Source organism: Schistocerca piceifrons, chromosome 4 (assembly GCF_021461385.2).
Source record: "Schistocerca piceifrons isolate TAMUIC-IGC-003096 chromosome 4, iqSchPice1.1, whole genome shotgun sequence".
Classification (NCBI taxonomy): domain Eukaryota; kingdom Metazoa; phylum Arthropoda; class Insecta; order Orthoptera; family Acrididae; genus Schistocerca; species Schistocerca piceifrons.
In genome coordinates, this window is record NC_060141.1 from 168,612,668 (window position 1) to 168,625,070 (window position 12,403).

The 12,403-nt window shown below is 40.5% G+C and overlaps 1 long non-coding RNA gene across 1 annotated transcript in view; it reads left to right on the forward strand.

Annotated features, from left to right (window-relative positions):
* LOC124796063 overlaps positions 1-12,403 on the forward strand; it is a 106,196-nt gene that overhangs the window by 18,377 nt on the left and 75,416 nt on the right. The window contains exon 3 of the long non-coding RNA XR_007016727.1: positions 5,254-5,332. This is a non-coding gene — a long non-coding RNA (uncharacterized LOC124796063). The remainder of the gene's footprint in view (positions 1-5,253; positions 5,333-12,403) is intronic.

A 12,403-nucleotide genomic window follows, 5' to 3' on the forward strand; every position in this document is an offset into this window, starting at 1 on the left:
AACCAAAGACCCAGTAATTGGGCTGGAGTTCCTATCCAGGATGCACCCATAGGCCACAACTGAAGTACACATTTCATACGTTGACTGGTACAAACATAAATGCCTCACGGCCCCTCTCAGTCCCACCCCAGGCTTCTGTAGTCACAATTAAAAAACCGCATTTCTTGTGAAGCATTTACTTCTGTTTAGGTCTCTTATTACCCATAGACTGCTTCTGAGCTGTGTTAGACTATAGAATGATCCCACAGAGGTTTATTATTATTATTATTATTATTATTATTATTATTATTATTATTATTATTATTTGTCAGGAAACAGTCATTTATATTCTTATGAGCAGATAGGAAATTCATTTCCACTCAAAGTTCTACATAGCTGTGTGATCCTAATGCAGCTAGAGGTAGCTGGAATCTTCAGTTTCAGTTGTTTTGTCTTGACAGATATCTTCCCAGTCAGTGTGTACCATAACCTTGACACTGAACTTTCTTGATTCAATTTTAAGGGAATTTATGTCACCTTCATAATCTTAGCAGTTAAGCCAAGATTCTCATGCTCTGCAACACAGTGTTCCACATGCCTGAGAGTCGTTGCTGAAGCTTGCGCAAAGTGCATGGTAACAGAAGACTGGCAACAATAACCAGTCCTCCTCTTGAACTACCAAAGACTCACCATTTAGCACCACCCCAGAGAAATACCACATTGGGCCAAAAATAAGCCACGCTTTTTCCCAGAATTCTGCCGCAAAACATTAGTATGTGGCTGATCTGCATAACCCTTCAACGTACTGATACTGTAGTGCTCGTTCCTTTGTTTGAAAGGAGTAACAGTATCAATAGAATTTCAAAATTAATTATTATATATAAGCTAACAACATAAACATCTTTGACTGTTGATGTTTATGAGATATAGTGACTAATATCTTGATCACAGTTTTGTTATTTTACTCAAAAGAATAGGTACAGTTTTTTTCTCTAACAAAAGAGTAAAATTTGGTCTTCAATGGATGGTATCAAAAGCAAATCACTCAAAAACTTTGAAATTTAACACACATATGGTGTTCATTTCAAATTTTCATTTATTCGTTATGTGAAGAGTACATCTAATAGAGAAGCTGGCAAAATGTATGGTTGGAACGAGCCTAAAATATGGTGTTGGGTCATACTGGAGAATAAGCTGCAAAGTGCCATTTAATCAAGGAAATCCTACAGAGGGCTAAATGTTGGAAAATATGCTGAAATTGAAGATGTAATTCTTTCCTTTGCGCAAGATAAAAGGAAAGAGGGAGATGCCTATCCCACGACAAAGAATCCAGTTAAAGACCTTGGAAATTGCAAAGACCTTAAACATACTAGAGACTGAATTTCATGTGAGCATTGGTTGGTACTGTAGGTTTAGATATAGATGTGACTTCTCTATCTGACGACTAAGTACTTCACTAGCATACAGACTGCCAGATTATTTCATCAACAGATATGTTAACTTCCAGAGGCACACATTCCGAAATCAGCAGACATGCTGTAGATCGTGATACTGCCACTATATAGGCACTGTATTTGTGTACAGTTAAAATGCTTTGTTTGAAGTATTAGATAGCAGTAGCAGTTGGGCAGTATAGGAGGAGGAGCAACGGCTTTTATCAAAGTAGCTGTTTTTCTCCTAACATCTCAAAACAGGCGAATTACCATAACCATCAGTCTGCATAGATTAGTGCTAGTCATAATATGTTGTTAGTGTACTTCACAGAAGTAGCCAGCAGTGGTGGCTCATGCCTGTTAGTGTATAACTTGACTCATTCCACATCTCCTGTGTGACAGAACTGACAGAATACAACATGTAAAAAAAGGAATCGTCTGATAAGATGGCCACCTTCTGGCATATGCAGAGCAATACAACTGTGGACTATAAGAAAGTGTCAACTATCTTATTAAGACAAACTTGAAACAAAATACAGGGTTATTCGTAATTCCCTCCAGGGATGGGGGGTGCAGAAGGTGACTGAAAACTACAGGAGATACAGAAAATAGACACACACCAGTGGATAGAGCATCTCTCCAAAGTTTTTGTGAAGTGACTACTAGCTTTGTAAGTCTGTTAATTCAGTTTCTGATCTGCAGAATTCGATGTGACAACATGGAACAGATGATTTGTCTACATATTCTGACACAGCAGCTCAATGGTGCAACCACATCGTGGTGAATAACTTGCAGAGATGCTCTTTGCTATGATGTACGTCATTTTTCTGTATGTCTTGTAGTTTTCACACAGCCGTCTTCTGAAATCCCGGAAACACCAACAAATAATCCTGATTTATAGTGTAATTTGCGGTCTTGGTTAGGTTGAAGGATGACAATTTGGCTGTGAGCTGGCAAAGCAGTACAAAATGCTTCCATTAATCTGAATATTTCATCCATAATGAACATGTGAACCAACATATCTGCAGAACTGAAAACAAAACTCAGTTTAACTACAAAGGTTCGTATTTGCTGCTCTTGTTATGATATTGTTTATGACTAGGAACAGGAGTAATATGCTTAACTTACAACAGAAGGAGGCAGGAAGGCTCATGAAGTCACACTATTAGTGAGTGACAGAGGAAGCTGGTGTGAACTTTTTTTTACCCTCTGTGAGTCTGAAGTTCTTGAATTATTTAGTGTACTGTAACAAGTACACAAATGTTCTTGCATAGGGGAGGGGGAGAAGACAGGGAAGGCAACAGTTTACATTATTGGGCATAATTACAGCATCATCTTCTTCAAGATGCTAGAAAACCTAATAAATTGGGGATGTTTCAGCTCAAACAAGTTATGCTGTTTGGCACTCAGTTTATTAACAGCTCACCAGGCATCTCATTCACCAGAGCTGAAAAGTACAGAGAGAATATGTTTCATGGAATAACAGTGCAGGTTCTGAAAAACAAATAAATATCAATGTGGTTGCCAGGAGTCTAACTTGACCATAAATAGCAGCATGGCACCAACAATAGTTTCCAGTCTGGTTGAAATCAGGGCAGTAATCCATGTAATAGCGCAGCGTGCAGTACCTGAAGAAGGTGATTGGGTTAGTCATTGAAATATTACATGTAAAATGAAATCAACAGCTGGCTGAATGCCCAAAAGTGCACTATCAACAGAAAAGATTTCGTAAATCATTTCCAAGCAATGAGATCATCCGAGATTTGTACGTGGCAGAACTTAGTGGCACCTGTAGAACCAGTCAGTTTGCTTCTAAAGGGAGAGAATCATTTCCCACAGTGGCTGTTTTGAAAGTCCACCATGTATTTTTAAATTTGTATTTTATCATGTTGTAAGTGAGCATCATGATGATGGTGAAGTCTACACAGGTGCATCAAAGTAGTAGTGGCTCCTTTTGCTGCTCTGTTGTATTCTTTGAATCCATCTTAAGATATACACTTACCAGCCAGAACATAATGACCACCTGCCTTATGTATGTCCATCTTTGGCATGGGTAACAGCGGCACAACGTCATGGCACGGAAGCAATGATGGCTTGGTAGATTGTTGGAGGGATTGTGCACCACATCTGCACACACAGGTCACCTAATTCCCATAAATTCTAGGTGGGGGAGGAGGGGGCGGTAATGTGCTCTAGCGCCACATTTAGTCACATCCCGGCTTTGTTCGATTGGGTTACTATCTGGAGAACTGGGGTGGGGGTGGCCAGTACATAAATTGGAACTCACCACTGTGTTCCTCGAACTACTCCACCACACTCCTGGCCTTGTGACATGGTACATTGTCTTCTTGAAAAAATGACACTGCCGCCAGGAGACATGATCGTTTTGAGGAGATGTACATGGTCTGCAACCAGTGTACAATACTCCTTGTCCATCATGATGCCTTGCACAAGCTCCACCAGACCCTTGGATGCCCACATGAATGTTCTTCAGAGCGTAAAGGAGTTGTCGGCAGTTTGTCTCCCTCCTGCAGTACAGGTGTCAAAGAGCTGTTGCCCTGGAAGACGGCGGATTCTCACCCTCTCATTGACAGGAAGAAGGTATCGGGATTTGTCAGACTGTGCAATGCTCTGCCATTGCACCAGCGTCCAGTGCCAATGATCACACCCCCATTTCAGTTATAGTTGACATTGACATGGTTTTAACATTGGCATTGGATGGGTCGTCGGCTGAGGAGGTCCATCGTTAGGAGTACTCAGTGCGCTTTGTGTTCCGATACACTTGTACTCTGCCTAGCATTAAAGTCTAATGTTAGTTCTGCCACAGTTCACTGCCTGTTCTGTTTAACCAGTCTGCCCAGCCTATAACGTCCAACATTTGTGAAGATGGGCAGCCACCCAACCCTAAAACATCTGAATGCAGTTTCACCTTGGTCTTGCCATGTGTTGACACTCACCAGAGCACTCTTCAAACACCCAACAAGTCATGAATTTCTGAAATGCTTGTGCTGAGCCTCGGCCCATCTCAATCTGCCCTCGCTGAAACTCAGGTGGATCACACGTCTTCCCCATTCTACACATCAACATCATGGTGCACTGTGCACTAGCAATCATCCCTCGCCAGGTGACACTGCTATCCCCTGCATAGGTTTATATCAATAGTAGGCCGGTGGTCATAATGTTCTGCCAAGCAAATTCATGACATTTGATGCTGAAGTTGCTGTGATGTGGACAGGTAAAATGTCCTCAAAAGTCAAAGGAAGGAGATGATTTTAGTGGGAATACTGAGACACAAGCAAAATTGAACACTGGTAATAAGTAAAGTTAAGGTAGTGCGCATGCTTGTTATTGGTAGATTTCAGGGGATATGGGGAGAAAATACTTCCCATTCTGGGTTAGTTTTGTGTATCACCAGAACTTAAAAATGTGAGCTTTGTTATCTCCAGCTACGTCTAAGGATATGAGACTTACATAACATTTCAGTCCACACATTTGACATTTATTGAAATTAAAATTAGCATTAATGAAAGGAAATAACTAATGAGAAGGTAGATAGTCGCAATATCATATATACTGTAATAGTTATCAGATGTTTTAGTAGGCACATCAATATACAAGAACAGTCTGCATGAAGTGTCCAGTTTTCATAATTCAGTATAGATGTCAAACTAGGAAAATGTAGATGTAAATAACAATAAGGGTTTGTCTAACAGTGCTGTTAGGTCTTCGATATTTATGTTATCAGAGTGCATTAATTTCTCAATGTCCTTTTCAGTTACCTAAAATTAGAAATTGTATTCACTCAGGATACTTTTCTGAAACAATATTTTTATATTTTCAGCTGCCACAAACTTTTAGCATCATAAAAGTGAACATTTTCTTAATCTCACTTGCTTGTAAGGGGTTTCCTGCCTGTTGTGGTAAGTAACCACTGTGCATCATGTGATGTGCTATTTCAACTTCTATTCTAAAATCATATTCAAATAATTTGCTTCTTGTTAAAGAAGGCAGTGATTCATTCACTCACAAATGAGAGATATCTGATTTCCATAGTAACTTTATGTGAAGAAACTTATTTCTCATAGTAAACCATTGCGTAATTCCAGAACAAGTACTAATAATGAGTAAGTCTACTTTTGAGGAGGATGGACTTCTGCAGAAGTAGCTATTACAGCGATGTTTCATTCTGGAATCTACTTCTGGTTAAAGTCTTATGTAGCATTTGAAATTATGTCCATTTCAGATGTTCCCTCAACTTTTGCACAGAGTTTAATTTGTGGAAAACATGCAAAAATGGAATGCTTTTATTACAATGGAAAAGGGCTGTGAAATTCCCTTGCAAGTAGCTGCACGTTTATTTGAAACACTGTTTGGCTCACATATTTAAAACATTTGTGGGGTAACATGAAATTACACCAGCATTTCATGGCAGCCTCATTGCACTGTGTGAAGTTCACTGAGTTGTACAGATCTTAGACATGCTTCTAACACTGCTGCTGTTATTTCACCTCATCTAACTGTCTTCCAGCCCTCGTTCCCCTTGCCCTCCATAATTCTTCCTTTTATATAAGTTATTGAACTATGTGTACCTTACTTTGGCATAGGCCTATCATTTAGTACTACTTCCAAAAAAAAAGTAGTACATATGCATTAAAAGTTTGCAGTCGGATCCTTAAACTGTATGGCTTACTAAATGTTGTCTGATATTTGTTTGAAACTTTATATAAATAAAAGAATAAATTTGCAGGATTAACATTTTATATGTACGTTTTAATTCACACATGCAGTTCAATATAAAATTCTGTCTCCCTCTCCTCCATTTTTCACCACGTCCGCCAGTACTACGCCATTGACAAACATGAACAAGATTAAATTTCATTGTATTTCATGTGCAGAATCTGTTCTGTTAGTTAGCTTAAGAAAACAATATCGCCAATTTGATTGCTTGTCTGTAAATAGGGGAATTTGTTACTTGTTCCACATTTGTGCCATTGGCATAAAGTCAAGTTTAAACATAATGAGAAAATTGAAATAAAGATCTAAAGTATATGTACAGAGAGAAATAATGTCTACAATCACAGAGAACCTTCAGATTGTGGCTGCAGAATTGTCAGTGTCAGATCCTATCTAATACTGAGAAAAAGACAGAGTATCACATAAAATCGGGGTTTATGGGTTAACTGTAGAAAGGTAATGACAAACATTTAAAACCACATCAAGGTATAAGTAGTTCGGAAAAGAGAGAAGCCTGTCAGTCTCATTGAAACTGTTGACAAAATTTTGAAAGAATTTTGTGTTACCTTTGTAATGGCATTTGGCCTACAAATGTGATTAGATATTACTGTTGCAGTATATTCCAATATTGTATGGCATTTTTGTTTTGACTGGTCATCTGCAAATTCAACTTTTCACACTTTCATAATGTGGCTGTAATACAAAAAGGCACATATGATTAACACACTGTTTGTGTGTCAGAAGCATTAATTACTGTTGTCACCCGAAAGATGAGACATTTAAAACTTCATGACTGAAAATTATAATTTGTTTATTATGTGTATGCAAGCAACAATAGGTGAAATGCCCAAGTTAATGCAGACAGCCAGTAATTTCTTATATACAGAAATAATACACATTAACACTTTGCCAGAACATACTATTTTCATATAACACTAGTACACATGAGAAAGGATGCTTTATGTTATGAAATCTCGTTGTGTATGGTATGTATTTTCATTAATTTATAATTGAAAAAAGTGTCAGGCAATAATTTTGGTTTGTGGTGGCTTACCAGTACTAGTTACAAATGTACTGGTACTGCTTGGAGAGAGCCACAGTTTGCAGTTCAGAAGAAGAGAATCACGCAGTTCAAGCATTAGACATGTTATCTGCATGTGAAACAGTTCTCATATTTTCTATTTATATCCAGTTTTTAATTATTTATAATATTACTGCAACTGGTTACTGTATAGTGTCCAAATTTCTTTTCATTTTAAATGCAACAGACATGTGTTATGTAGTGCAATTTTGGTATCAGTGTGTGCTGTTACCAAACATTTCCTTTAACATTTTGGAGACCAAGCCCTAGCATAGCTCGGGGCGAAACTTTTATGTTAAAAAGGCTGCACCTGAGTATAGGTTGGGCTCCAATTTTCTCAACACGTGAGCCACCTATCACTTGAAAGCTGGATCGATTTCATATGAGAACAATGTAGGCATGTCTTGCAACCTGCCACTTGACTGGTGCTGCCTTCTGTTGTCAATTTCTAGAATTATTTCGAAAGAAACATTAAAGAATGTAACAGCTGCTGTCATGAACGGCTGAGCCAGTATGATTGCATTGACATATTGTGCATGTACTTGTTAGGTTTTGTAGTTTGCTGTAATTCTGCTGCATATATGTCACATATGTTGTGCGACTAAGAAATTTTGGAAGCTCAAGGGGAAGAAATGGCTCAGTAACTCACCTTGAACCTTTCTTTCTTGGGAGTATAGGTATGCTTTCTGTCACAGTTTTAAAATTTGTAATCTATCAAAGAACTAAAGTAAATATGAAAAATAAATCTTGAAGCTTGGCCCTTTTTTATTGTGTGTTACTCTTGAAGGTACAGCAATTACACATGTGACAGTAACATCTCAAAAAATGGCATAAATGACCAGTTTCGTAGGCCCAATGTCCTCCCAGGTGACCTGTCTCAAAAGTCTTCGATTTGGAATTCCATTACCAAACTCCCCCCCCCCCCCCCCTCCGTGCTCAAATCCTTTTTCCTCAAACTTACTCATTTTTTATGAGACCTTCGTCAAGTGATAATTGGGCTCATAAAAGTATGACAAGAGGGGGGAGGAGTGCTAAGCATGCTAAGCAAATATATGTGAATTATTTTAAATTACTGAGTAAGGTCAACACTTTCATTCGTTTTTACTCGTGCATCAGTTTGTGCAATAGATGTCGGAAGGGAAAGCAGTGGGTTGAAAAATTTGCAGTGGGAACCCCACCTAATGCTATAATATTGAACCTGGCTGGCGATATAAGTAGGAGGGCAATACTTCAATAAATAATGGCTGGACAGGGAAATTTTGTGTTTTTGAAGAAAAAAATATTGGTTCAAGTTCTGAGGATGGAGGAAACAAATAATGTAAATTTAAAAGTTTGTGATTAATTACAACTGCACTAAGGCCAAGGCTAATACAGTCTTTGTTAGGCTCATACATTACACAAAAATTTTCTGTTTGCAAGTTGTCTTTCCTATTTGTGAAACTACAGAGGAAATACCACACATAATTCACCAGAGTGAGAGAATGGATAAACCCATAAGAATCTAATGCAGTTTGTAAAAGAAGAGACATTTATTTTGTTTCTATAAACTTTTTGTAATATCACATCTTCGTTTCTTCCTTTTCCTCTTGTGGTTTTGAATAAAGACTCTTTGACTTGGAAACCTCAAGGCACAACAATTTGAATAGATCAATTTATTTGCTTGCATCTTGTGGCTCTTTCTGTATTTTTTGTGATAGTTTATTTTCATCCAGGTTGAGTATAATATGTTGTGACAGCACAGACATAAAGTATGACTGTGTGAACTGCTATGATAGAACTAGAATTATTTTCAAGTTTCCCTCCTTAAAAAATACTATTATATCTGCTTTTGTTGTCCTAGGGCAACTGCAGCACACAGTACTTTCACATTTGCTAAAACATAGTTTAAAGTTTAGAAACATTTTGAACTATTTGCCTATTCCCTCCATTTTCTGCAAATTAACATTGTTGACTGTTGGAAAATGTAAAAGTTTGCAGCACGATCATTTCAAAGGTGCACACAAGAATGTAATGTGTTTTGTGATGTATAACTGCACAGCAAGAGTTCATATTATTTAAATACTGCAACAAATGAAATGCAATAGTGGATCTCTTGTTTACTGGACACTCAAGTAACCTGGTATGTGCCCATTGTTGTGTGATTAGAAAGTGTGCTAAAACACATTTTACCAAAATGTTTAAGTATTTTCTAGCCTCTGCACAATGAATCTCATCTACAGAATTTTCAGTTAATAAAGATAACACAGGTTCGAATCCTGCCTCAGTCATGGATGTGTTTGATGTCCTTAGGTTTGTTAGGTTTAAGTAGTTCTAAGTTCTAGGGGATTGATGACCTCAGATGTTTAAAGTCCCATAGTGCTCAGAACCACCTTTTTTTTTTTTTTTTTTTTTTTTTTTTTTTTTTTTTTTTTTTTTTTTTTTTTTTTTTTAAAGATAACACAATCTAAATGTCAATTCATACTGGATGTCGACATATTCCACAGTGCATTTTGAACGGTGCCTTTCACTCTAACCGGCGACAGAGCAGAACTGCATGTCACTGCAAGGTTTCTTGGGAAGCAAGTGTCGATGGTGGTGGCGAAAAAATAGTGTTGTCTGCTAACTTCAGAAGTTAAGGCTACTATTTTCAGTGAGTGTTCTTCCAGAAAAGAGCCCAAGTACCTGAAAGCGAAAATTATACAAGCTGTAAAATATCTATACAAAGAAAAAGTGTCCAAATTTTGCAGAAATAAGAACATAAACCAGTCTAACAATTTTCATTAAAGACTCTGTCACTTTGCCAGTGAAAAAGTCAGCTCTGTTCAGCAGAAAATGGATTTGTTTTTTGTGTTATTTGGTACTTCTCTTCTTGCTGTTTTGGAATGTTTGGATGTATCTTTTTGTGTTCTTTAATTCACCTCACAGCTACCATTATGAATTTTGCTTTGGTCATTAATAAATGCAGTCATTGTTAGTTTCTTAATTCTGGTACTATATTCTGACATTTTACACGACACAAACCCAGTTGTAGTGGGCTATTCGAAATAATATGTTGATGTTCTGTCTAGTATGAACACACCTCCCTTTGATGGTGTTGGTACTTGTGTCCCACTGATGTCCAGTGTGAATCGAATTTTACCATGCAGCTTTCTTACATTCTTGCAGGTTTGTGATTCTAAAAACTTGGCTCTACAGGTGCCTCCTTTTGGCGTGTACTACTTCGAGATAACTGTCTTTCTGCATGCGGTGATGGTGGCGGGAGGGAGGGGGGGGGGAGTTAAGTGCAGCCAGAGTTAGGGCTGCCGCCTGTCATCCATTCGATGTAGGCCAGCGTAGCAGAGCTTTGCAGAGCGCGGTGTCACGGGGTGTACGGTGCAGCCATCTCCTGTGTGTCTCTGTCTCACATACAGGTTACTGCTGCCGTTCTGCGGCGGCCGCTGCGCCTCGTCGCTTCCCTCCCTATTCCCTTCCCCACCTCCGTCATCATCATCCTTTTCCTCCTCCTCCGCCACCGCCGCCGCCTGTGCTGCCGCTACCAGCGGCGCCCCCCACCCCGAGCCCGCCGCACGGCGCGCTGCCACACCGTCAGAACAATGGCGGACGCTCTTGCTCCTATCTCTTGATTGGTAATTGTGTGTTAAATTCTGGGGCGGGAGAGCTGGCGGGGATAGCGAGAGAGAGAGAGAGAGAGAGAGAGAGAGAGAGAGAGAGAGGTAGATAGACAGTAAAGGACAGGACGAGAGAGAGGCAAGGGGTGTGCCTGTTCGTGCGGACGCTTGGGGTGGCTGTCGGAGTGTACGCGGGTGCTAGCGAGTAGTAGTCAAGAGTTGCCGCTCCTCTCGCCGCCGCCGCAGCTGCTACTGCTCGCTCGCCCGCTCCCTGGATCAATATTTTAACTTCCACAGATAACAACACAAACACAGAACTAATATTTAGTTTGCACGAGGCACGCCCATCAGACCGGCTGTCGCCCTGCCTCTGCCCTCAGAGAGGAACTGGCGAGTGGTGCGGCTGAAGCCGGTGGCCGCGCACACGGCGTAACCAGCGCCCCTCAGCCTGCGACGGGCCATCCTTGCAGTCGCCCTGCACTGTCCTAATGACTATTTTTTTTCTGGCGCAGTCCGCTGCTTTTGGGGTCGTTTTCGCTTCTGTACTTTCATACTACGGACGAAAAAATTAAAACAAGGAAAAAGTTCTGTCGAGACTCGAACATATGGCCTTCCAATTCGAACATAAGACCCTCTGCTTTTGTATTCTACACAATAGCTACAAGACTACAAACGAGAGCAGCTCAGTCGATCCTCTTAGCTGGCGAGTAACATTGGGTTTCCGAGTAACTCTGGATTTCCAACTGCCCTCTCCGGACCTGCCAGGGGGCGACGAGCAATCCGAGTCCCGCTGAAACAAACGAAGCACGTGGCATTTGACCGGCGAAAAGACGGCCAACGTATGAAGATGGCCAACGGATGCGAAATGATCAAGAAATGCGTTCCGAACGAGTGACAGAAAATAATAGTAACAATATTCACTCTCGTGTCATGGAGAAGAGTCGGTGAACTTCCGCTCAGTATGCTGCCATAGCTTTACGTGGCACATGGAGCCACATTTTCTTTGACAGTACTACTGCGTTTTTAATCACGAAATACGCCGATGAGCCAAAGCATTGTGACCACTGCCCACCGCGAGACCACGAGCGTTGTCACAAAGGGCAGATTGTAATGATCCGGCGGCTCGCCCGAGAACGAGCTTCTCGGAAAAGCGGAGCTTGGTCGGCTGTTGGCGTGCTACTGTCGTGGGCATCTACGGAAAGTGGTTGAAGGACGGTGAAACCACGAGTTGACGTCAAGGTACTCGTCGTCTACGCCTCTTCGCAGAACATGGAGGCTGGAGGCTTGCCCGCCTTGTGAAGCAGTATAGGCAGCGATCTGTGGCATACGTGACTGCAAAGTAAGATGGTGGCATAAGTGTTTCGGAGCACACCGTTCAGCGTCCGTTGTTGAACAGGGCTCCGCAGCAGACGTCCCGCACGTGTTCCCATGTTCACCCGACGACATCGTCAATTACTATTGTAGTCGGTATGGCATCATCGAGGTTGGACCATGAGTCAGTGGAAACGCGTCGCCTTGCAGGATGATTCACGTTTCTTGTTACACTAGGCCGATTGTCGTGTACGGATACGTCATCTAGGCGAATGGCT